The sequence below is a fragment of the Schistocerca piceifrons genome, chromosome 4 (assembly GCF_021461385.2).
Source record: "Schistocerca piceifrons isolate TAMUIC-IGC-003096 chromosome 4, iqSchPice1.1, whole genome shotgun sequence".
Taxonomy (NCBI): Eukaryota; Metazoa; Arthropoda; class Insecta; order Orthoptera; family Acrididae; genus Schistocerca; species Schistocerca piceifrons.
In genome coordinates, this window is record NC_060141.1 from 674,697,666 (window position 1) to 674,723,655 (window position 25,990).

Below are 25,990 nucleotides of genomic sequence, written 5' to 3' on the forward strand. Positions count from 1 at the left end.
TCAGAGTTTTTCAGAGTCCCGTCTGCATAGTTCGACCGTGCGTCTACGTTCGCTGCTGTGGTCCCTTACTCCAGATTTCCACTTCGCTTTGCGTTTTTTTTTCAGTATTAACTTTGTGTTCTTGTGTTTTGTGAGAGAAATGTCACGTCGCCGTGGCTGCACGGATAGAGATATCCTTAAGATACTCGCTAGGAGCGACAATGAGTATGAATTCTGTGATTTGCAGCAATGCTGAGTCTTCAATATAATCTCAGAGCAACAGTCCTCAGCCTTGTACATCAGCTGGTATTAAACGCGGGTTTGGTGTTACTGCTATAGGTGCAGTCGGCTGGGGAAGTAGAAAATTGACTGGAAACAAACTAATTTTAGTCGTTAAAGCAAGCGTTTGTGATGAACTGACTGCGGGGCACTGTATCAGCTGGTTAACGACTTAAGCATTCTGCCTTTTTTATGGTATTCTCGTCAAAAGACGTTTTTCATGTTATAGGATACGAAACGAATCCAATTCACAAGAACACCACGGCAAAACCCTCTCACTGTTGACTGTCGAGGTGAAATGAGGATGTAAGAAGTATTGATATTTTGTTTCTGTTTTTCGTCTAATAGCTCAACATACAAAGTTGAAAACTAGCTATTATTGGTACGTAGATGTAGTTTTAATACTCAGGTTTTCAGCGAAATTATGTCCCGAGACTGCTTTATTTTAGTTTTGAAAATGCTGCTCTTTGGTGACAACTGTGGAAGAACTGGTGGTGAGAGTTTTTTTTTTAAATTAGGAATTTTGTTGCTGGCCGAAGTGGCCGTGCGGTTAAAGGCGCTGCAGTCTGGAACCGCAAGACCGCTACGGTCGCAGGTTCGAATCCCGCCTCGGGCATGGATGTTCGTGATGTTCTTAGGTTAGTTAGGTTTAACTAGTTCTAAGTTCTAGGGGACTAATGACCTCAGCAGTTGAGTCCCATAGTGCTCAGAGCCATTTGAACCATTTTTTTTAGGAATTTTGTTGATGAAGTTCGTACGACGCTTCGCATCCTATTTATTACAAATCAGGAGAATTTCATTGACGAAACTGTCTTGTTCTTCAAAGTTCGATTATGTTTTAAACAGCTTATTCCATACAAGAGAAGCAGAAACACATTTGCGCTGCCTGACTGTCAGACAGGGTACATTTTGGAATTCATTGTATATAAGGATGTAACAAAAAAATTGGTTCCACAATTTAAAGAAGAGTGGTGACATAGCGGCATTATTTATGAGTCAAGATTTCGAACAGTGTTCACAACACTATTACAGCCTGGATCTATTCCTGTGGCTTCAAAATCAACAAAGAACTGCATGTAGCACTATTCGTTATATGCATGTAGCACTCTTGAAGAGTGGTCAGTGGATGTTGACGTGATGCAACCGTCTCATTAGTCCATCACCAATCCGGTCCTAAGCCTGGATCGAAAAGTAGGCCCAGAATAGATACAGTGTTTGTGGAAAGTATTTGAACAGTTCCTGACTTCGTCTGTTCTGATGAAGTACACTGGTGTCCATAATTAAAGCCACAAATGGAAATTTTGCAGGGTTTCGTATATTTTGCTACAATACTGTATAAAAAAGTGGTGGTAAAGTGGAAACAATGCAAAGAATTGAACGTAGACAACTACAACATGCATATCGATACACGAAAATATTCCTCGTTTCTTCCTCCTTAACGGATTTGCACACACATCCCGGCAACTGGTTTATTTGCTCAGTATTGTGTGTGACCACCTCTGGCAGCAGTAGAGGCCAGCCAACGACGGGACATGCTGTGAACGGCGTCATGTTGAGGCAATAACGATCATTCTTCCTGCTGAGATGCTCGCAAGTCTTGAAGAGTGGTTAGTGAATGATGACTTGATGCAACCCGCCTCCCTCGTCCATCGCAAATATGCTGTGTGGTATTCAAATCGGGAGAACGACTAGGTCACGCCATTCATGGAATATCTTTCGTTTCCAAGGAAACGTCAACCAGTCGTCCTCTATGAGATCGAGCGTTATCATCCTTCAGTACGAAGTCTGCTTCCACAACACCTCACAACAGCTGCACATTAGGTCCTGATATCTCGTCACGATACCTTGAAGCAGTTAAAACTTGCCGATCCTCCCGTACAGTTTCATGAAGAGGTGTACGAGTGGTCACTATAATCCCTGCTCACACCATTAGGGATCCTCCTCGACATCGGCTCTTCCCACAATGTTTGGGTTCCAAAATCGTGTTCCACGTTCGCTCCAGATGCAAATCCGTCGAGAATCACTCTGACCAAATCGGAAGTCATCTATGAAAAGAGCATTGGCACACTGTTCGACCGTCTGTGTGGCATGTTGATGACTCCATCCTAGACGTTCCCTTCTGTGAAGACGCGTCAGAGGTGCACATAGAACAGACCTCTGACAGTAAAGGACACTCTGCCGAAGCCTTCTGCACACCGTCTGCCTCGATACAACACGTCCAGTGGATGCTGCGAGGTTAGATGCCAGTTTCCGTGCAGTACTGAGGCGGTACCGTCGTGCCGTTACAGCCAAATAACGGCCCTCTCTTTCTGATGTCACATGCCGTCGGGATACAATTTCGGTCTCTATAAACGGTCGCCACATCCGAGAAACAACAGAATTATTCACATTAAGCCATCGGGCCACATCAGTTTGCGACTGTTCTGCTTCCTTTCTCTGTATGGCCCTCCAGCACATAAAGTCTGGTAGGCTTCTTCCCTTGGCGATACTGCGCCGTCTGTGGTTATGAACACAGCGACTGTGGATGTGGGAACACACGGCGAGCACTACTCCGTTTGACAGGTGTCCTCACGTCATGGTTGCCGTGATTGTTTGTTGACCGGAATAACCTCTTCTGTGCAGAACACGATAGTACGGACGTCTGCGTGACTAAATACTGTATTAGAGATAGGACAGAGAAATAGCGGTTGCTTGCTTTAATTTTGGACACCAATGTATTTCTTTGGCAAACTTACAGTTTTGGTGCTATAGAAGCTACAATAACTGTTTCTGCGTATAATGTAGGCCAACTTAAATAGCGTGCATTACAACACCAAAAACAAACTTATACATCTTCGTTTACTTGCAGTACGCAAAAATTATGACCACGCGACGCAATTATAATCCGGTATCTTGATTTTTGGCAATGAAAATTATCTGGGGACATGAAGTGTTCAAATCAATTTTTCTGTTTCCTGTCGTTCCTCGGTTGCTTCAAAATTCACAAAAGTATGTTCTGTCTTTGCAACTAAATGAAAGGCAGTTTGTTTTTTGCCATAAGTTTTTCGCTTCTTTTATTTATGAAGGATTTTCAGTAGATGTAAAAAATGCATTATATAGTGGTTACAAATACGTTATTATGTCACGTTTTCTCATGTTTTCCAGATCAGAAACAACTTTTATAGCACAAGTAACGTGAGGTTAAACTATCGTCAGTAACACCGAACAATAATTTATCCTCGTGAAACCTGTGCTAAAAAGTTGCTTCTAATCTGAAAAACTTGGGAAAACATAACATAGTAACGTATTTGTAACCATAGCATAAATCATTTATATAATGCCAATGAAGATGCTTCATAAACAAAAGAAGTGGAATGGATATGGCTAAAACCAAATGCCTTTCATCTGGTTGCATTGACGGAACATACCTCCATGAATTACTCAAATGCTTCAAGTTCTTAAATTTAAAGTACTTTTCCATGTGATGTGATACGTTGCAACAAACCGATTGTTGTTTGCAATAACTTCACAGTACGTGACGTAAACACACAGAATTCATTTCGCCGTTTAAACTAGAACTGTAAATATTCATCAGTTTTCAGTGTGATGATATTATTCCAGCCTGAAACAAACGATTGTGCCCGGGTACGCTTATTTTTTAACCGTGAAAATTGACTAGAAAAGTAAATAAGGAATTTAAATACATATTGAGTAATCTAAAATGTATTCAGACGTTTAATTTTCCTCACTTTGGAGCGTACCATCAAACGCAGAAGTACACTAAACAGACTTGCTGTTTCTGATGATGCTATATCCATTTTGTACATGATGTAATTAAAGAGCGTACACTGCGCAGGTGAAACAGCAGTTGAACATCTTAATCTTCTTACGATACGCCAAAATAAATTCCCGAGTAACGTAGACAATGTATCATGATTTTTTTGCCATGAATGATTTCTATGGACGTGAAAATGATGAGTACATGCTGTACTTCCTAAACGATATTCAAACGCTAAAAGAATCCGAAACATAAATGCTCCTCTAGACACGTAGTTTTCAAATATTCAAATATGTGTGAAATCTAAAGGGACTTAACTGCTAAGGTCATCAGTCCCTAGGCTTACACACTACTTAACCGAAATTATCCTAAGGACAAACAAACACACACACACACACACACACACACACACACACACACACATGCCTGAGGGAGGACTCGAACCTCCGCCGGGACCATCCACACAGTTCATGACAGCAGCGCCTCAGACCGCTCAGTTAATCGCGCGCGACACGTAGTTTTCAGGCAACAGACGGACCTGCTTCAACAATATCTATTCAAGTAAATACACAACCTACATAGCGTCAGTCAATACATAATTACACATACTCTCTTTATATTGTGATTACATTATTCCAATGTTAAGGAAGAGAAGGATTTTGTATACGAAAACATTAATTTCTGGCCTTGAAGTTTGCCTCAGGAGAAATAATTTTGTTTGTGTACCCGTAAGGTGTTCGGCTGTGTTTAAGCCAACTCTACACCTCTGTTGAGAACTATCTGTGTATGACTGATCGTGCAAGTCTGCACCAAGGGCACGGACGAACTAGAGAGAGATGATTTGCTGACTGTAAAAGATTTAGCTCATAAGGAACCGCTGAAATATTTATCATTCAAGAGGCCGGCGAAGGTTATTTCAGCAGACAGGGAGGGTGCAGGTGCAAGTAAACGACTTAGTACAGAGTGACTTGGCATGGCGTGTAGTAAGTACTTCAGCAGCCGCGAAAAGAATAGCTCAATACATCTCCACATCCAACACACGCATACCAACAGTATTTCTCCTGTTACAGTGTATGCTAGTCATCAGCATTACTGTTTCGCCTGGAAGTGTTGGTTAATGTCTGGCTGGGCCATACGGCTTCCCAGCCCGTCATACAGGAGCTATCTACAGGGACTTTGTTCAGAACACTCTCCAACACCTGTTGGAAGATCGACCTCGGCAAATAAGAAGAATCATGTGGTTTGTGCATGGTGGACCCCGAGCTCGTTTTAGTGTCGGTGTTCGACAGGCGGCCGGCCGGAGTGGCCGTGCGGTTCTAGGCGCTACAGTCTGGAGCCGAGCGACCGCTACGGTCGCAGGTTCGAATCCTGCCTCAGGCATTGATGTGTGTGATTTCCTTAGGTTAGTTGGGTTTAATTAGTTCTAAGTTCTAGGCCACTGATGACCTCAGAAGATAAGTCACATAATGCTCAGAGCCATTTGAAACACCTTTTGTTCGACATGCACTCTCTGGTATCTACCATGACAGATGGATAGATATCGGAAGATCATTTCATGGCCTGCACGCTCCAAGCTCTATCCTTTGGATTGTTAGCTCTCCGGCACGTAGAAGAATTGGTCAATGTAATAGATCATCTGGATGTAGAAACACTACATTGAAATGTCATGGAGGGTGCAAAAATATTCGCAACCATCAGGGAGTATTTGAAGGGGCGGGCCAGCCCATGATTCGAATGAGTGCACGGCTGTTTAGAAGAGGACAACATTTCGAGCATTTATTAAGAGTTTATTTGTTGATGAACTCCAATTACCTAAATTGTAAATTTCCATCAATAACTAGAAAATGAAAGATTTTCGGAAATATTGTTCACTGACAGTATTTTATTCCTTTGATGTAAAGAACCTCTCCCATATGTTTGTAAATCTACTTCCTGTATCGTAATACTGAAGCATCAACATGAATATTTGCAACGGTCAAAATCAGAAATTAACAATATTATGTCCGTGATCAATAGTTACCTAAAATGAACACGGCAGAATAGTGATAAAACGCCTGCTCTAAACAGATCCATACTTTCCTGAACAGAAATCTTGCGTGGCCCTGTTGGTGTTACAAGTGGGCACGAAAATAATATCACAGTTTCTGCCCTCACAGCTGTACAAGTGGGCAGGAATCACGCTCCATAACCAAGATTAGCAACTGCCACAGAAATATCTACCTTACCAAGGAGAATATCTGCTGTATATCCAAATAATGCTATGAGCAACATAAATTCACAGAGCTATCTACCACACAGACAAAACACAGTAGCACAACACAGAAAAACGTGGCTGTATATAATAACTGAATGACGTTATCTGAATAAATGCAGTAATCACAACGCATTAAAATCTCAGTCTTATATGTACTGAAACGTCCCCTTTTGAACAATTACAAATGACTGTGCTTAAACTGACACACAATATTTTGTTAGCGCAACGCAATCTGACTTTCAATAATCCCTACAAAAGAATGGGCCCTGACTAACAGTAAACTATACCTTTCACAAATCACTTACCTCACAAAAATCTTCGCTACTCAAGCTACTGCAATACAGCGAGCGCCACTACTGCCAGCTAAATAAAAGATTCAAACTACTGAAGGCACTAACTACTGATAGGAATAGTTAGCAAATGAAAGATATTAATAGAGGACAAACAATGTATTTACCTTAATAGTCATAATATATGTAACAGTTCATGACAAATTTCAAAACTCCGCCATCTCTCTCCCCACATCCACCACTGCTGGCGGCTCACCTCCAACTGCGCAACGCTACGCGCTGTTCACATCCAGCTGCCGCTGCCCAACACTACATTGGCAGACAACAATGCAAACTAGACACAGACTGCACACAGCACAGCCAGTGATTTTCACACAGAGGTGGCGTTACCAATAAAAAACCTAAACAGCCTACTTACAGTACCACTAACCCAACGTGCTATATAAAATTTCACTTCATACGACTGATTCCGGCTTCACTGTGTTTGAAAACATTATAACAGGCACCATATTCAGCTGCATGTTTCACACAAGATAGGTGTCCGTGCAGCACGGGATTAGCCGAGCGGTCAAGGGCGTTGCCGTCATGGACTGTGCGGCTGGTCACGGCGGAGGTTCGAGTCCTCCCTCGGGCATGGGTGCGTGTGTTTGTCCTTAGGACAATTTAGGTTAAGTAGTGTGTAAGCTTAGGGACTGATGACCTTAGCAGTTAAGTCCCATAAGATTTCACACAAATTTTTTAGGTGTCCGTAGATTAACCAAGCCATTATATCCTACTTAGAGTTCAGCAGAGGTGATATACCTTGCGTCTTCAGATGTTTTCAGATGTTTCTCCATCTGCATCAACTTTATAACGTCATTCATGTCGGTGTTCTGTATTCTCCGCTTTGAATATGAGCTCTACCTAGAGGCAGCAAGTGCATATAAATGCCCATTCGCATTTTCTCTCATGCACACCCACATATAGTCTTTCTTTTAGTACCCCGGTCTTAAAATTCTTTGTGATAGAAAAGGTCAAATAATATTTGCAGTAGCTATAAAGTTTATACTTTATACAAAACCATCGTTTCCTGTAATAGTTCTGTGTATTAAACTCAGTGTCCTGAAACAAATGCAATATTTCTTTAATAAAAATACACTATTTTTAAATGCTCAGGGCACCATTGTTCCACACCCACACACGATGAACTCTGACGTGCCTCAGAACAAATTATAAAGAAAAAATAGAAAGATAAATCACTGCGCTTATGAAAGAGAACAACATCCAGATGCATACTGGAAAATCAGTCACTTCAGTTATGATTAAACATACAGTAAACAGTTCATGGCTCACGTTTCCCCTAGTATTATGACACTGCTTTATTTACATGGAAACTTATTAAAGAATTACTGATTTAATACAAACAAGAACTAATCATTCTTCTTAATCTAGTTAAAAATAGAAACCACCTTTCAGGTGCATTTACATGTAAAAAAATTTTGCTGTTGTTTTCTTGTGCTTTAAAACTAATGTGAGATGCTTCGTATTTCTTGTGCTTGCTCCAACAAAGACGATCCAATTCTCAACAGTTCCATTCTCTAAATAGAAAATACAGCCTATTCAGTTTTGTGCACCGCAAAGGTTCGTGTCTAACTTCGGAGCTGACGTACTTCTATCGAAATGTCTATCAGTTATGAATTCGATTTCAGTATGCATTTACACGTTATTAATAGACCAGCTTGTTACCTGCTTTTTCTAAACACGTTGGTATGGCAAATATATCCTTAAGAAGATTTAAGACAATGTCTGTTTTCATTCACTATCAACATAAGTATTTACAAGAACTTAATGCACAGACTAAACTGGTTGTCTGTCCTTTATGATAGTGTTTCATGACGAAAGTGCAAGGACTGCCCACAAATGGATGAAAATTAGTTTTTTTCAATTTCATGCTCCACTTTTGGAAACTGCCCAATAGATATTTATACAGCAATAAGAATGAATCGTAAGAGCCTTCATCGTATATATTGTTCAAGTCCTTATGATGATATCGGTCTTTGATTTGCATCATAATCGGAATACGCTATAAGATAGCATCTCTCATGTGGGATTCTACTTATTTTGTATGGACTGGTGTTCAATAATTCCTATTTTTTGTTTTTACTCTTAGAAGTGAGAGCTTACGATGTGTCTCAGTAGTATTTTACACGAAAATTTGGAGTGCGGTCCAAACTTTTGTCATAATCAGACCTCAGCTAGCGTGCAGACACTGCCAGCGAAATGACGGTTTGTCGAATATTTTTCTTCCCTTGTGACAGGGTTTCCTTATTTCTTGTTTCCCTTTAGTCCCATGCCATGAAATTGTTGTGTGGCAGTATGTTTCGTGAGGCACCACGTCCGTATGATACTAGTAACCGTTTTTGATTCCCGGTTTACTGGTAAAGACTTTGGTATACAAGAATAACAAAATTGCTAGGTGAGATCTTTGTATATCCTTTAAGCCGTCAGATTCCATAAGTTTCCTATGACACCTAGGCGTAGCGTCTTTCGGTCCCAAGTTCGAACCCCGCCACAACTTGAATTTTGAATAAAAATCATCAGTAATTGCGGTCGAAAACACTCGCCATCCGGTCTCTTCAAAGAAGTCGGAGGAGCAGGTAGACATTCAGGGCATTCTCTTGCTGTTGGGGTGGGAAACTGCCCCTAAAGGCAGAAGAATCAGCAGTGATCAACGGCATGAGGATACAAAAGGCAACGGAACCGCTAAATTAAAGATACATAACGTGTATCTACTGGACATGTGGCCTGTAAATGAGAAAGAGTCAAAATGATCTTACCATTGGTAACAGATACCGGACTAATACCCAATTCGGATCTCTGGGTGGGGACTGCCAAAGGGGGAGGAGGTCATGAGGAAAAGGCTGTATGACCAACGAAAGCATAAAGTTCGACTAGTCGCGGCGTGCAATGTCAGTGTTAATTTCAACAGCTTCTTTAATAATACTATCCGATTTGGTGGAAGTGCATGCCAGAATCTGCGTATTGTTATATTCCACAGGATTTCCGGTGGCAAGACAATGTTCCACAACGGCGGATCTACTCAGATGTTGTAAGCTTGTGTGCCGTTTGTGCTCATTACACCGGTCCTCCATAATACTGATAGTCTGACCACTGTACGACATGTCATAACTCCAATGAATACATTCTGGCGTGCACTTCCAGCTGTTGGGATATTGTTGTTAAGGAAGCTGTTTAAATTAAATTAGCAAGTAACATCTAAGTAGAGATGCTTCTGACGTTTCTTTGGTTTCTGATGGCGCTAGTGTTTGCAGCGTGTGTGTGCTTTATCATCAAGGACTTCCACTGAAAACGGAGGTTTTAAATTCGCTTGCACAGAGCTAATTTGTTGCAGCTCTGCCTTGAAAATGAAAGGATGTGACCTGTCGTAGTATCGACGGTTGTCGATGATGTCACCTGCCTGCATTCCCGTGAGTTATTTGAACTTTAAAGTTCTTATTGATATGTTGACATGATTCACAAAACTAGCTGAGTTCTATTTCATTTCGTATTTTGCAGTAGCATTCATATTTTTGCTTACAGTTATATTTTCCCACATCCAGACGCATACTTCAGTCCTTCTTCGCAGTGAATCATGCCCTCTTTCAAACACTCCTGACTGCATCCGAACTGCGTAACAGTGTATTGACCACGGCTCCTGTAACATCTGCACATTGTCGATGGGTTGAACATGCAACAATGCTTTTAAGTGTACATATAGCCATGTATCCAACGGATTGGGCTCCATTGAACGGGAAGGTCACGCTACCGAACCTTCTCGACCAGTTCATCGCCCATGAAACGTTACTGTAACGTACTACTCTAGAAAATGTAGTGGTACACCTTCTACAAGGGTAACCCTCTCCAACAGCGCTGGTAATTCACCGCGGAGAAATTGATGAGGCACAACACCTGTTAATCTGCTTGGTAAAGTGTATGGCCCTGAGTCCGTCAATGACTGTTTTTCCCCATACTTTATCTTTGATAATGAGCCTATCTTGATGTCTTACTTCAGTGATTTCTCGAGGATTGGCATCCGCTTACTGACGCATGTTGGGTGACTTACCACGCCATCTTTTATTAACACAGCTTCATCTGAAAATAAGCGTTACTAGTAACAAGTATAGTGGCCCATACCTCGACAGGTGCTGGTTTCCGTTTACGTAATTATAGGAAATTTTCGTTTTGTTTGGCCAGCACTACCTCCTGTTGAAATAAATGGCCCTCTTAAAAAATCCTGTATGTATTATTCACAAAAATTACAGCCCAGAAATTCTACGGAAGACTATCTAGAACTATAACTACGCAATAACACACCATACTGACTGAAGCTTCGTGACAAATAATTCGGTTTGCATGCATAGCTAGGTCAGTTATGGGATCGTTCGCAAATAATTAAGTGTCCATGAATTTCACGTGTCACCAAAAGTCAATGCGGATACACGTTTAGTACTGTGTCTGGTTATTAGAAACCGAATACAGTGAATAAGAAATAAGAGCAACAGGATGCTAAATATTTTCTGATATGAGGATATTTTCAGTTCATTTTCAGCACATTCATTCATACTGTGTAAACTGATGAGATTACGTTCCTAAAAACACTAACATGTAGACTGGAGGATAGACATATTAATAAAATTTTAATCAATAACAATTCCCTTCGTAACGAAATTCACTTCACACTCATTTCGGTGCTTCCATGACTTTATCATACAACGTACCAATGCAGTATACTTCCGCCACAAATGGAGATAAGAACTTCCTAAACATTCTACTTGAAGAAAGATCATGCTTAAATCAGTTATCTTCTGCGAAATTTAGAGTAAGGAGAGCGCGCAGAGCTGAAGCGGCATGGAGCTAAAGGTACACGGAGTCCTATAAGGCATAATGAAATTACAGTGGATGTAATTTGTCTCAGAGACGCACTAGTACTCTACGGGCTTTGCATTGGCTGCGCCAGGGCCAATTATAATGTCTTTATAGCACTGGGTTTCATTATCTCGTCGTTAGAACTGTTTAAATCAATTATGGCCTGATAGCGCAATAATAGAACCGTAGCAGCTACGTGGCAATTAGTCCTTTGTAGCGGATTAGACTTCTGGATGACAAATGGGTGAGGAGATCTGCTTTATCTTCTGTTGTTAATAATAGTAGAGGATGCAACATTCTCTAGACAAAGGGGTGAATTATTATACCAGAAAACGATGTGGTCTTAATGGAACTTTCGTGATTCTCACAGGTGTTCGAAAGATTTGCTAAGTCTTTTAGAGACAATATAATTACTAGATTAAAGGGCGAACGACACACGCTCAAGCCATTAGTGAATTGGAATCCGCCCAATGTCTCCATTACACATGTGTGATCCCACGGTTTAAACTATATTGAAAAATACTCGTATATTACTTCCAGTAATATATGAGTATTTTTCAATGTAGTACTTATCTCACGTATGGCATTCATTGCACCATAAAAATAGCGTTACATTATTAATTGCTGTAGAGACAAACAGTCATTAAAGATGATTCCGACGAAAAATAAGAGGACGACAGCTGCAAAAATTACTGCAGATTTTACTGTCGCACTCGTGACACCTGTCAGCATCAAAACAACATGAAGGGATCCCCATAGCCAGGGAATTGAATTCCAAGCCAGGCATCACAGATGCAAATACCCGTTACAAGAAAACGTAGCGCCAAAACCATGAGTTAAGGACAATGAAGTGATTGAAGAAAGTAATTTACAGGATGAGTCTTGTTTCACACTGTTTCCGTCTTTTGGTCGTGTTTACGTCCTAAGAGTGAAACACGGCGCGGGTTAGGTGACGATTTCTGCAGCTATGTCGTAGTGTTTTATGGTACAATGTAGTTTCCCTAGTACGATGTTCTGTTCCTGTTCACACAGCTCGCGTCGTTCCGGAATGATTTTGTGAGAACGAAGGTGAATTATCGCATCTTCCCTGGCCACATAATACTACTGAGCCTTTGTGGTCTACTTCGGAGAGAAGGCTGCGTGATCGCTATCTATCTTCATAATAGATACTTGAACTTGGTAAAAGATTCACTTGAAAACCCTGCAGGACACGTATTTATCCATTCCAAGACTGGAAGGAGTTTTGAATGCCCACGGTTTTCGGGCATGGTAATGTGATGTATTACAGTGTTTTCATTCGAAATGGTCGTAAACTACGCTAATTAGAACAGCTGTAATGATGTTTTTTTGTGTCAATTTATTATTAAACTGCCACCAGATTCCGTCTAAATTGCTTGGGATCTTTATGGCCCCAGTGGTACCCAGTGAAACAAAATATTCTGGTAGTAGGTGGATTAATGGCACAGCGTTTAGGTAAATAATGTGTAATTTGTCAGTTTTATGTAGTGGAAAGTTGTTTAAAAAATAAACGACTTTCAGAGTGAATCAACTGAAATATTTTCGTAGTTGAAGGAACCATGTTCATAAAAATGAATATTCATTAGTCAACAGTTCTCATGACTATAATAAAAAGGAAAAATGAAGGCCATAACTTACACATGATATTACTCGTGCTACGGTGGTATTACTTATAAACTCGCGACTGTACTCGTACTTTTGTTAAAAATATTTTCAATATAACTTTATGTTAACTACAAATTTAAATTATAAATGAATGTTACGTACCTGGTGGTTGTTAAAAGATTAGTGATATATGTAATTTCATCACTACCGATCAAAATTAATTGATCTTTCCTTAATTTCAAACTGAAACATGTAAATTTTTCATTGAACTTTTATGACCATCCGTGCTGCAACAGACGGCCAGTTATATTTCTATTACCGCATCTGAACAAAATCGGTTGTAGCATCTGAACAAGATGTGGTGCCATGTTATAGAGTCTTGTGCGATTTGCTTTATAATAAATCGCTGTAAGGTGGAATACGCAAACCTTGTCAAAAGCTGGCCAAAGAAGCCAAACGCGAGAGATCGAGGAAGTTGGATGGCAATACGGAGAAGGTGCTGGTTGCACGTAATTCCTCAATGATATACTGATGCATGAGGCATGTGATATACCTCCTGAGCCGGGCGGAGTGGCCGAGCGGTTCTAGGCGCTACAGTCTGGAACCGCGCGACCGCTACGGTCGCAGGTTCGAATCCTGCCTCGGGCATGGATGTGCGTGATGTCCTTAGGTTAGTTAGGTTTAAGTAGTTCTAAGTTCTAGGGGACCGATGACCATAGAAGTTAAGTCCCATAGTGCTCAGAGCCATTTGAGCCATATACCTCCCGACGTTGACAGTATCACATCTAGATAGACAACGAAACCTTGCTTGTCCTCTTCTCCCATCTCACCAGCCTTCTGACTCGTTTGATGCGGTATGCGACCCCCCACGAATTTCTCTCCTGTGCCAATCTCTTCATGTCAGAGTAGCACTTTCAGCCTACGTCCTCCATTCCATTATACCAATGTCTTCCTCTGCAATTTTTACCCACTACAACTCACTGTAGTACCATGGAGATCATTCCCTGTTCTCTAAACAGATGTCCTATCATCCTGTCCCTTCTCCTTCTCAGTGTTTTCCAATATTCCTTTCCTCTCCGATTCTGTGCAGAACCTCCTCATTTCTTACCTTATCAGTCCACCTAATTTTCAACTTTTGTTTGCAGCACCACATCTCTAATTCCTCGATTCTCTTCTGTTCTGATTTTCCAGCAGTCCATGTTTCACATCCTTAGATGTGCTCCAAACGTACATTCTCAGAAACTTCTTCCTCAAATCAAGGCCTATGTTTGATAGTAGTAAACTTATCTTTGCCAGGAATGCCCTTTTTGGCAGTGTAGTGTGCTTTTGATGTCCTCCTTGCTTCGTCCGTCAGTGGTTATTTTGCTACCTAGGTAGCAGAATTCCTTAACTTCATCTACTTTCTGACTGTCAATCCTGATGTTAAGTTTTTCGCTGTTCTCATTTCTGCTACTTCTCATTATTTTCGTCTTTCTTCGATTTACTCTCAGTCCATATTCTGTACTGATCAGAGTGTTCATTGCATTCAGAATTATGTAATTCTTCTTCACTTTCACTCAGCAATGTCATCAGAGAATCGTATCACTGATATCTTTTCACCTTGTATTTTAATTCCATTCCGGAACATTCCTTTTATATTCATCATTGCTTCTTCGATATACAGATTGAACAGTACGGCACCGTCTCTGGCTGAGCCAGATGCAGCTGCCTGACCTGTTTCAGAGGATCATTCTCAGCCTTCAAGGTCCGGGCAGCCGCAGAGGGTGGGCTTATTGGTAGTTGGGAGCTCCAGTGTTAGTCGCGTAATGTGGCCCCTTAGGGATATGGCGGCTAAGGAGGGGAAGAAATCCAGTGTGCACTCCGTGTGCATTCCGGGTGGAGTCATTCCTGATGTGGAAAGGGTCCTTCCGGATGCCATGAAGAGCACAGGGTGCAGCCAGCTGCAGGTGGTGGCACATGTCGGCACTAATGACGTGTGTCGCTTTGGATCGAAATTCTCTCTGGATTCCAGCGGCTATCTGATTTGGTGAAGGCTGCCGGTCTTGCTTGCGAGATGAAGGCAGAGCTCACTATCTGCAGCATCGCTGACAGAACCGAATGCGGACCTTTGGTGCAGAGCCGGGTGGAGGGTCTGAATCAGAGGCTCAGACGGTTTTGCGACCGTGTTGCTTGCAGATTCCTTGACTTGCGCCATAGGGTGGTGGGGTTTCGGGTTCCGCTGAATAGGTCAGGAGTTCACTACACTCAGCTGGCGGCTACACGGGTAGCGGAGGCTGTGTGGCGTGGACTGGGCGGTTTTTTAGGTTAGAAGGCCTCGGGAAAGAACGGGGTGGGCTGTAATCTCAAAGGGTGCATGGCAAATACAGGACGTACTTGGATCACGGAACAGTCGGAATTGTAGTTGCAAATTGTTGTAGTTGTGCTGGGAAGGTCCCTGAGCTACAAGCGCTAATAGAAAGCACAGAAGCTGAAATGGTTATAGGTACTGAAAGCTGGTTAAAGCCTGAAATGAGTTCTGCAGAAATTTTTACGAAGTCTCAGACGGTGTTCAGGAAAGATAGATTAGGCAGAATTGGTGGTGGAGTGTTTGTGTCTGTCAGTAGTGGTTTATCTTGTACTGAAGTCGAAGTAGATACTCAGTGCGAATTGGTATGGGTGGAGGTTATACTTATCAGCCGAACTAAGTTAATAACTGGCTCCTTCTACCGACCCCCAGACTCCGTTGATATAGTTGCTGAACAGTTTAGAGAAAATATGAGTCTCGTAACAAATAAATACCCCACTCATACGATTATAGTTGGTGGGAACTTCAATCTTCCCTCGATATGTTGGCAAAAATACTTGTTCAAAACCGGTGGTAGGCAGAAAACATCTTCCGAGATTGTCCTAAATGTTTTCTCCGAAAATTATTTCGAGCAGTTAGTCCACGAACCCACGCGAATTGTAAATGGTTGCGAAAACACGCTTGACCTCTTAGCCACAAACAATCCAGAGCTAATAGAGAGCATCATGACTGATACAGGGATTAGTAATCACAAGGTCGTTGTAGCTAGGCTCAATACCGTTTCTTCCAAATCCACAAGAAACAAACGCAAAATAATTTTATTTAAAAAAGCGGAGAAAGTGTCACTAGAGGCCTTCCTAAGAGAAAATCTCGATTCCTTCCGAACTAACTATGCAAATGTAGACGAGATGTGGCTCAAATTCAAAGATATAGTAGCAACAACAATTGAGACATTCATACCTGATAAATTGGTAAGAGATGGAACTGATCCCCCATGGTACACAAAACAGGTCCGAACGCTGTTGCCGAGGCAACGGAAAAAGCATGCGAAATTCAGAAGTACGCGAAATCCCAAAAAGTGGCTAAAATTTACAGACGCGCGAAATTTGGTACGGACTTCAATGTGAGATGCCTTTAATAGGTTCCACAACGAAACATTGTCTCGAAATTTGGTAGAAAATCCGAAGAAATTCTGGTCGTATGTAAAGTACACAAGCGGCAAGACGCAGTCAACTGTTACCGACGACTGTGCCGCTGAAGCGGAGTTATTGAACCCAGTTTTCCGAAATTCCTTCACCAAGGAAGAATGGAATATTCCAGAATTTGAAACACGAACAGCTGCTGGAATGAGTTTCTTAGAAGCAGATACCTTAGGGGTTGCGAAGCAACTCAAATCGCTTGATACGGGCAAGTCTTCAGCTCCAGATTGTATACCGATTAGGTTCCTTTCAGATTACGCTGATACAATGGCTCCCTACTTAGCAATCATACACAACCGCTCGCTCACCGATAGATCTGTACCTACAGATTGGAAAACTGCGCAGGTCGCACCAGTGTTTAAGAAGGGTAGTAGGAGTAATTCATCGAACTACAGACCTATATCATTGACGTCGGTTTGCAGTAGGGTTATGGAGCATATACTGTATTCAAACATTATGAATCACCTCGAAGGGAACGATCTATTGATACGTAATCAGCATGGTTTCAGAAAACATCGTTCTTGTGCAACGCTATCGACAGGGGATCTCAGGTTGATTCCGTATTTCTGGATTTCCGGAAAGCTTTTGACACCGATCCTTACAAGCGACTTCTAATCTAGCTGCGGGCCTAAGGGGTATCGTCTCAGTTGTGCGACTGGATTCGTGATTTCCTGTCAGGATGGTCGCAGTTCGTAGTAATAGAAGGCAAATCATTGAGTAAAACTGAAGTGATATCAGGTGTTCCCCAGGGAAGCGTCCTGGGACCTCTGCTGTTCCTGATCTACATTAATGAGCTTGGTGACAATCTGAGCAGTTCTCTTAGGTTGTTCGCAGATGATGCTGTAATTTTCCGTTTAGTAAGGTCATCCGAAGACCAGTATCAGTTGAAAAAGCGATTTAGAAAAGTTTTCTGTATGGTGTGGCAGGTGACAGTTGACGCTAAATAACGAAAAGTGTGAGGTGATCCACATGAGTTCCAAAAGAAATCCGTTGGAATTCGATTACTCGATAAATAGTACAATTCTCAAGGCTGTCAATTCAACTAAGTACCAGGGTGCTAAAATCACGAACAACTTCAGTTGGAAAGACCACATAGATAATACTGTGGGGAAGGCGAGCCAAAGGTTGCGTTTCATTGGCAGGACACTTAGAAAATGCAACAAGTCCACTAAAGAGACAGTTTACTCTACACTCGTTCGTCCTCTGTTAGAATATTGCTGCGCGGTGTGGGATCCTTACCAGGTGGGATTGACGGAGGACATCGAAAGGGTGCAAAAAAGGGCAGCTCGTTTTGCATTATCACGTAATAGGGGACAGAGTGTGGCAGATATGATACGCGAGTTGGGATGGAAGTCATTAAAGCAAAGACGTTTTTTGTCGCGGCGAGATCTATTTAGGAAATTTCAGTCACCAACTTTCTCTTCCGAATGCGAAAATATTTTGTTGAGCCCAACCTACATGGGTAGGAATGATCATCAAAATAAAATAAGAGAAATCAAACAGAAAGGTTTAGGTGCTCGTTTTTCCCGCACGCTGTTCGGGAGTGAAATGGTAGAGAGATAGTATGATTGTGGTTCGATGAACCCTCTGCCAAGCACTTAAATTAGAATTGCAGAGTAGTCATGTGGATGTAGATGTAGGGGCGAAAGACTGCATTCCTGCCTTACACCCTTTTTAATCCGAACATTTGGTTCTTGGTCGTCCCTCTTGGCTCTTGTACGTATTATATATTACCTGTCTCTCCCTACGGCTTACCCCTATTTCTCTCAGAATTTCGAATATCTTGCACCACTTTACATTGTCGAACGCTTTTTCCTGGTCGACAAATCCTATGAACGTGTCTTAATTTTTCTTCCATTATCAACTGCAATGCCATAATAGACTTTCTCGTGTCGTTACCTTTTCTGAAGCCAAACTGATAGTCATTTAGAACATTCACAATTTTCTTTCCCATTTTTTTGTATATTATCCATGTTAGCAACTCGGATGCATGAGCTGTTAACCAGATTGTGCTGTAGTTCTCACACTTGTCAGCATTTGCAGCCTTCGGAATTGTGTGATGATATTTTTCCTAATGTAAGATGGTATGTAGTCATACTCATACATTCTACACACCAACGTGAAGAGTTGTTTCGTTGGCACTCTCCCCAATGATTTTAGAAATTCTGATGGACTGTTATCTACCCCTACTGCCTTATTTGGGAGACCTTCATTGTACGCTTTCCACCTATCCGCCGTCTCCTCTGCATTTAGTAGGGGACGTCCGTTGCACTGTTTATGTTACCACCCTTGCTTTTAATATCACTGAGGGTTGTTTTGACTTTCCTATATGCTGAGTCAGTCCTTCCGACAGTACTTTCTTTTTCGATTTCTTCACATTCTTCATGCAGCCATTTCGTGTTAACTTCCCTGCACTTTCTTTTTCTTCCATTCCCAAGAGACTTGTATTTCTGTATTCCTGAATATCCCTGATAATTTCTGTACTTCCTTCTTTGATCTACCAACTGAAGGTTTCCTGCTGTTACCCATGGTTTCTTCGTAGTTACCTTCTTTGTATTATGTTTCTCTTTCCAGTTTCTGTGACTGCCCTTTTTAGAGATGTCCATTCCACTTCAACTGCACAGCCTATTGGACTGTTCCTTATTGCAGTATGTATAGCCTTAGAGAAATTCAAGCGTGTCTCGGCATGCCGTAGTACTTCCGTATCCCATTTCTTCGCGTACTGATGATTCTTTATTAATCTCTTGAACTTCATCGTAATCTTCATCACTACTGCATTGTGATCTGAGTGCATATCTACTTTTGGGTACGCCTTACAATCGAGTATCTCATTTCGGAATCTTTGTTTGACCATGATGTAATGTAGCTGAAATCTTCCCGTATCATGCGGTCTTTCCCAAGCATACCTCCTCCTGTTCAGATTCTTGAACAGAGTAGTCGCTATTACTAGCTGAAATTTATTACAGAAGTCAATTATTCTATCTCCTCTCTTATTCCTTGTCCCAAGCCCATATTCTCCTGTAAATCTTACTTCTACGCTTTCCCCTACAACTCCACTCCATTCCCCCATGACAGATTCTTATCTCCTTTTAAGTACTGTATTACCCTTTCAATATCCTCATATGCTTTCTCTATCTCTTCATCTTCAGCTTGCGATGTCTGCATGTTTACCTGAGATATCATTGTCGGTTTTTGTTTCCTATCGATTCTGATAAAAACAACACTATGACTGACCAGTTCACTGTAACACACTCTTTGCATTACCTTTCTATTCGTGAGGAATCCTAGTCCCATTTGCCATTTTCTGCGATTGTTGATATTACTCTATACTCGTCTGAGCAGAAATCCTTGTATTCTTTCCATTTCACTTCGCTGAACCGTAGTATATCTAGATTGAGCCTTTGCATTTCCCTTTTCAGATTGCCTAGCTTCCCGACCATATTCATGCTTCTGACATTCCTCTCCCAGGCTCGTAGAACATTATCCATTCGTTGATTATTCAGTCTTTTTCTCATGGTCATCTCGCCCTTGGCAGTCCTCCCCCATCCCTATCCCCAACTCCGCCTCCCCGGAGATCCGAATGGTGGACTATTCCGAAATCCTTTGCCAATGGAAAAATCATCGTGACACTTTTTCAACTACAATTCTGAATACACGTAATGTGTTTTAAATGCAATGGTTTCTATTGCCTTCTGCATCCTCATGCCATTGATTAATGCTGATTCTTCCCCCTATAGGGGCAATTTGCCGTCCTAAGGACAAGAGAGTGGCCTGAACCTCTGTGCTCTACTCTGCTTGCTTTGACAAGGCCGTTGGTAGAATGAGGTTGACTTCTAATACCTGAAATCTTCTGCCGCCAATGGTACTTGTTAATCAGAATTTAAGCGTTGGTTGGTTTCTAACCCAGGACGGAGGACGTTTTGGATGCTAATCAAGGAGGTTAGCTTGCAGTATATTTAATATCATTTTCTTCGTTATTAAGCGATGAATTTGCTCGGGGCGGACGCCCCATGAAGCTTGGTGAAGTTCATCATTCAGCCATTCACTCAGTTTTATTATTACAGGGTACAGATAACCCTGTGACAGAACAAACTGCGATACCGTGCCGGTGCCCAGACCATGAGTCTATAACTGCTTTCCGGTTGCCGAAAATGTCACAAAAACCGTTCGCTTTTGGACGGTCCTGGCACAGGCAACTTTGCTTCATCGGTCACTCCTTAGTGCGGTAACAGGTAAACGATTTTCACAGAGGCCTTGCCTCTACGAATTGTCGCAGTTTGTGTTCCTGGCGTGTTTTGTACGAACTCCATTGAAGCTGCATATGTAGAATATTACTCGCTGCTGGTAAATGCAACTTCCCGTTTATCTCTGTAGGGGATTTTGAAAACAAACGTTTCTCTTATATTTGGATATTCTTAACGTCCTTTCCTTACCTCGTAGAGAAGGAGTTATTAAGGATTAAGAGCCGATCTTTGTCTAGATAGTAAAAGCGGAGATAGATCCCGGACAGTAGAAGGTTTGGAAGGGAAATTAGTGGGATCTGAACTGCAAATCGAGATTTTTATTAACGCCGCCATCACTCACAGTAAGTTCCCCATTCCTTCAAACCGATGTTCCAATACATGCCAGACTAACTAAAAACCGCCTAAATATCCGCAGACTGCCGCCAACACCTTAATCAGGGTTGGTCGATATAAGTATGCCAGAAACTGCATCCCATAAACAAATGCATACATCGAAACTTCTCTTTGAGACTGCGGTGACATCTTGTTTTGATGGGTAGACAGCAACGACAACATATCTAAACGATCTGTTTGATGATAGAACCGAGGCTCTTTGCAAAGTACGCTGTCTTTATAGGCCTGTCGTGATCCGCCGAAGTTATTATTGTGTGCAGGAAAGTTTAGTTGATCCTCGCTTGGTGCGAAGATTGGTAGCACAACATAAATTAAATGCAGTGATTGAAAACAGCCAAAGAGATCTAATCCAGTTGACTAATTGACACGAGATCAGTGAAATCTCTTGCAGTGATCGGATATCTGGGAATATCTGCCCAAAGTTGTTTAAAGTGGAACAGCCAGCTGAATGTATCCTTAGCGAGCACATGTGCCAAATTTAAATGTATCATAAGTAACCAAGCTTGATGTCATTCGTGAATAGAAGACGTTGCGTGGAAAAATCTCAGTCGACCACAACATCCTTCGAATGAATCTTAGCCTTGCATTACTTTTTCTACAATCAGTTTCTTGTGGTCACTTCAATCTAGGTAGTTCCAGACGGGTTTTGCTTAGCATCTTACTGCATGAGCTTTTTTTCTTATTTGTCGGCATTATTTTAATAGCCCAGTGTTGGATCTCTTCGTGTATTTGTACTTTAATTTAAATCCAGCGACAACAGCAAGTCCCTGCGCTAATCGCCGATCCTCTGCGTCTTTTCGTACATTTCTTGACAGCCTCCTGCCTTTGAGAATTTCCCATAGACAATAAGAACGTCTGCAACAAGCCCTCAGAAATTCAGCAGCTATAAGATAGACCATATACAGGATGAATTACCTAAAACTTGCACCGCAGATATTACGGAAATCGAAAGAGCTATCTATGTGCGGTTTACACAGAATGGGTGATAGTCAGGGGCTCGTATTGTTAGCCGTTAAACAGATTGTAATAGAACTTATAAAGTGTAATTTTGTATTAACAGAGACCTTTTTAAATGAAACAATGCCTACTGACATTGACAAACTAAAAATAGGGAAAACTAGAATGTCAAGGTGTTTGTTGCACGATTATAGTGCAAGGAGTAGTTTACGAGATATCGTATTTTGAAAAGTTCCACCACCGACACTTCTACAATACCTGTGATATCACACTCTAAAGAACAACCCTAGTCCGTACACCAGTTATGTGGATTCCGACCAGTAATGAGACAGCTGACCAACACAGGTTATGCTGAAAACGAACGCAACCAATGGCAATACCTTGTATATGCTTCCATTGTGGCATGGAACGACTGTTACGCAAGTGCTAACATTTCAGCGGAGATGTCCGAGCGCGCTGCAGTAATACATCTCTGCATGTCATCGGATATAGCTGACATGACCTTGTGGACAGAATCTTTCAACTTTACTCGAAGGGGAAAGTTTACAGGCGTCAAATCTGGGGAACAGACAGGTCAAGATACATGTCCTCCGCATCCAATCCAACGATTTGGAAACAATTCGTGAAAACATGCTGTAGTACTTCGTGCAGTATGGCCTGGTCAACCATCATGTTGGTACCATAGTTTCTCCTAGTCCGCAGGGGAAAGTCTTCTAGGATCTGTGGGAGACAGTCTGTTAGGAGGCTGAACGTTCAGTGCCCGATCTATGAAACACAGGTCTTTAATCTGATAGTTCATTATCTCACACCACACGTTTACATTCCATGGACGCTAACATTCCACCTGATGAAGCCAATGGGGCTGTCAACAGAACAATAGAGCATGTATTGGCGGTTTATCTCGCCATGATTGCTAAATGTGGCTTCATCATTGAACAAGATACAACCGACGTATCCTGTCTCAGTTGCCATAACTTTTTCCATGCAGCTCTTCGTAGAGGGAGAGATACTGAAGTTATGGTACCTATCTCGATGGAAATGCCCGCCCGGCTAGCCGCGCGGTCTAACACGCTGCTTCCCTGGCGGGAAAGCGTGCCAGTCCTTGACGAAAATCATTCCGACGGATTAGTGTCGAGGTTCGGGGTGCCGGCCAGCCTGTGGATGGTTTTTAAGCCGGTTTTCCATCTACCTCGGCGAATGAGGGCTGGTTCCCCTTATTCCGCCTCAGTTACACTGTATCGGCGATTGCTGTGCAAACACTGTTTACACGTACGCGCACACCATAATTATTCTTCCATGCAAAGATTTGCGGTTACTCCTGTTTGGTATGAGAAGTTCCCAGGGTGGTCCACTGGGGGCTGAACGGCACGATAACCCTGGGTTTGGTGTGGGGCGGCGGTGGCGGACGAAGCCCTTTCGTCGTATCTAGGTCCCCGGTTTAATACATACATACGACGGAGAATGCTTAAGACATGTGCCACACTCGTGTACTTCCTCGCGTGACTGCGCCGGATCTAACGTGCGAATGGACAGCTACAGTAGAAAGAACATTAAATTCCCCCTCTTCTGTCGTTTCTTGTTTCCTTCTTTTACGTTGTCTTGCTGTTACACTACTACTTTCACATAACTGGTTAAAGAGCCTGGTAGATAACTGCAGAGGTGGTTGATGTCTTTTGGTAAATCTTGCAGCATACGCCATGCAAGGATCAGTTGTATTCTTCCTACACTATCCATACATCGTGAGCATGTTAGTTTATTTTCATTGGTAAATCCCATCGTCCATTCATTTCCTACTGCTTGGACTGTCTCCCACTAACCAACTAGTAAGTCGCAATGCACTCAAGGAACACGTAAGTACCCTACAAGCAAATATAACAACGTCGTACTTCACAACCATGCAGGTGGAATGGCACAAGAAAGTGCCGGTGAGGAAACTTTCGAAAGTATATCTCGTAATCGAGTCCCTCGCGAATCCTGGAACATACACCACTGGCATACTAATTACCCCCTTTAAGTTTGTTAATGTTAATAGGCGTTGTTCCATTTAACACCTGTGTGTTTGCAGAAAAAGTACACTTTCTGCGTGTTATTACAATCTGTTTATTGGGTAGCATTACGAGTCCCTGACCACAAATCCATACTGTGAAAACCGCGTGTCAGTAGCACTTCCCTTTTCCCCCAAATTTGCGGTGCAAGTTGTACGCGATCATCTGGTGACTGAGGGTGTGCTGAACAACGCTGCACAATCACAGCTATTACAGCTCGTATGTTTTTAGATAAGTTAGTACATCAAGGTATGTGTGGCAAGAGCGAGCTATTGTTGATTATTTCCCACTACGTAGGTGCTGAAGTGTGGACACGTGGATGCAAAATGCTTAGTCTCCACTCACTGGCATAATCTACGTAGTAGTTCAGTTACAACGATGCAGAAATTACCAGGTCGTGTGGATTGTGACGTCTTTGTCAGAAGACGCTCGACGCAGAGAAATAACCTTTAAATCTACGTCCTGTCAATCCCTGCATTAGCGATACATAGAAGGTTGTACTATTCTCTGGAAAGCCCGCTAAACCCGCTGGACAGAACAGGTGATTAGAATTGTGGAAAAGGCCAAATAAGGCGTCGGTCAGGTTCACTCAAAATTGTAATTTAATAACACCTTTAAACCAAAACGGCACATAGCCGAACCTTTAAAACTACGAGTTCCAAAAAGGCAATTATTTCACAGCGGAAGGCCTCCAAACAAGAAATCTTAAAGCAAGAAGATATATCTCAAGTGGTAAAAGTCAAGTGGTAAATCTCTAAGAATAAGGATTTAAGTGGCCGAAGGCCCACATTTGATTTTCCAAAGTTCAAAAATACATAAAATCCAATAAAAGCCAGAATTTTTCAAATCATTCGGTACGATAGATTATAAACACGCAATTAAACACCGCTGAGAAGGACAATAAAGAAAACGGCACTCAGAAGCCTCCAGTGTGGTCGGTCTGCCCTGCTTCACTTTGGTGAGACAGGTGGCGAGCCCAACAACACTTGATCCGCCGGAACGCAACCACGGGACAGCGACGGAACGACCGACAAAATGACTTTCTTGCCACCAGTCGGTACATGAGAACTCAAACACAAAAAGTTACGAACGTGATTATCCACAATGAAATATGTATTAAGCTGTCAAAACTACACACCATGTTGGACAGCGACAACAGGTGAGGAAGGGACGCTGCCTGAAATTACGTTAGTGACCAGGGCAGGTAACTGGAACACTATCGGGCACAAGGCAGAATATTCCGCTGGTACACTTGAATTTGAGTCAACTAATATAGTTAATTGCACCGCATGGTGGCTAAATTTCAGCAATAGAAACACTCGGTGTTGCTCACAGGAAAACATCACAAACAGCAAAGCACCGAAACGAACCACACCACATGAATGGACGTGGCTTGGGTAGTTGGAACCACTACTCAGCTTTGTTGTCCTGGGTCGATGAACCACGAAACTTGTAGCGATCGGACAGCTCCGCACACGCTTCGACACTGCACAGGGACCGCCAGCGGAACCAACCGACTGCACGGCGCGGAGACAACTTCCCTGGTCCGCAGCAACCGACGGACTCCCGCAGAATGCCTACAACATCCAAAATAGTCGTCAGTGTAAATAAACGCCAACTGCACACACAACCTCACAAACACTTGCATGAAGACCTGAACGATACTCAACAGTAACTAAGCACGCACGATGACAAATCGGGAGTCGATGCACACACACACACAAACACACCTGACTGGTTCAAATGGCTCTGAGCACTATGGGACTCAACATCTTAGGTCA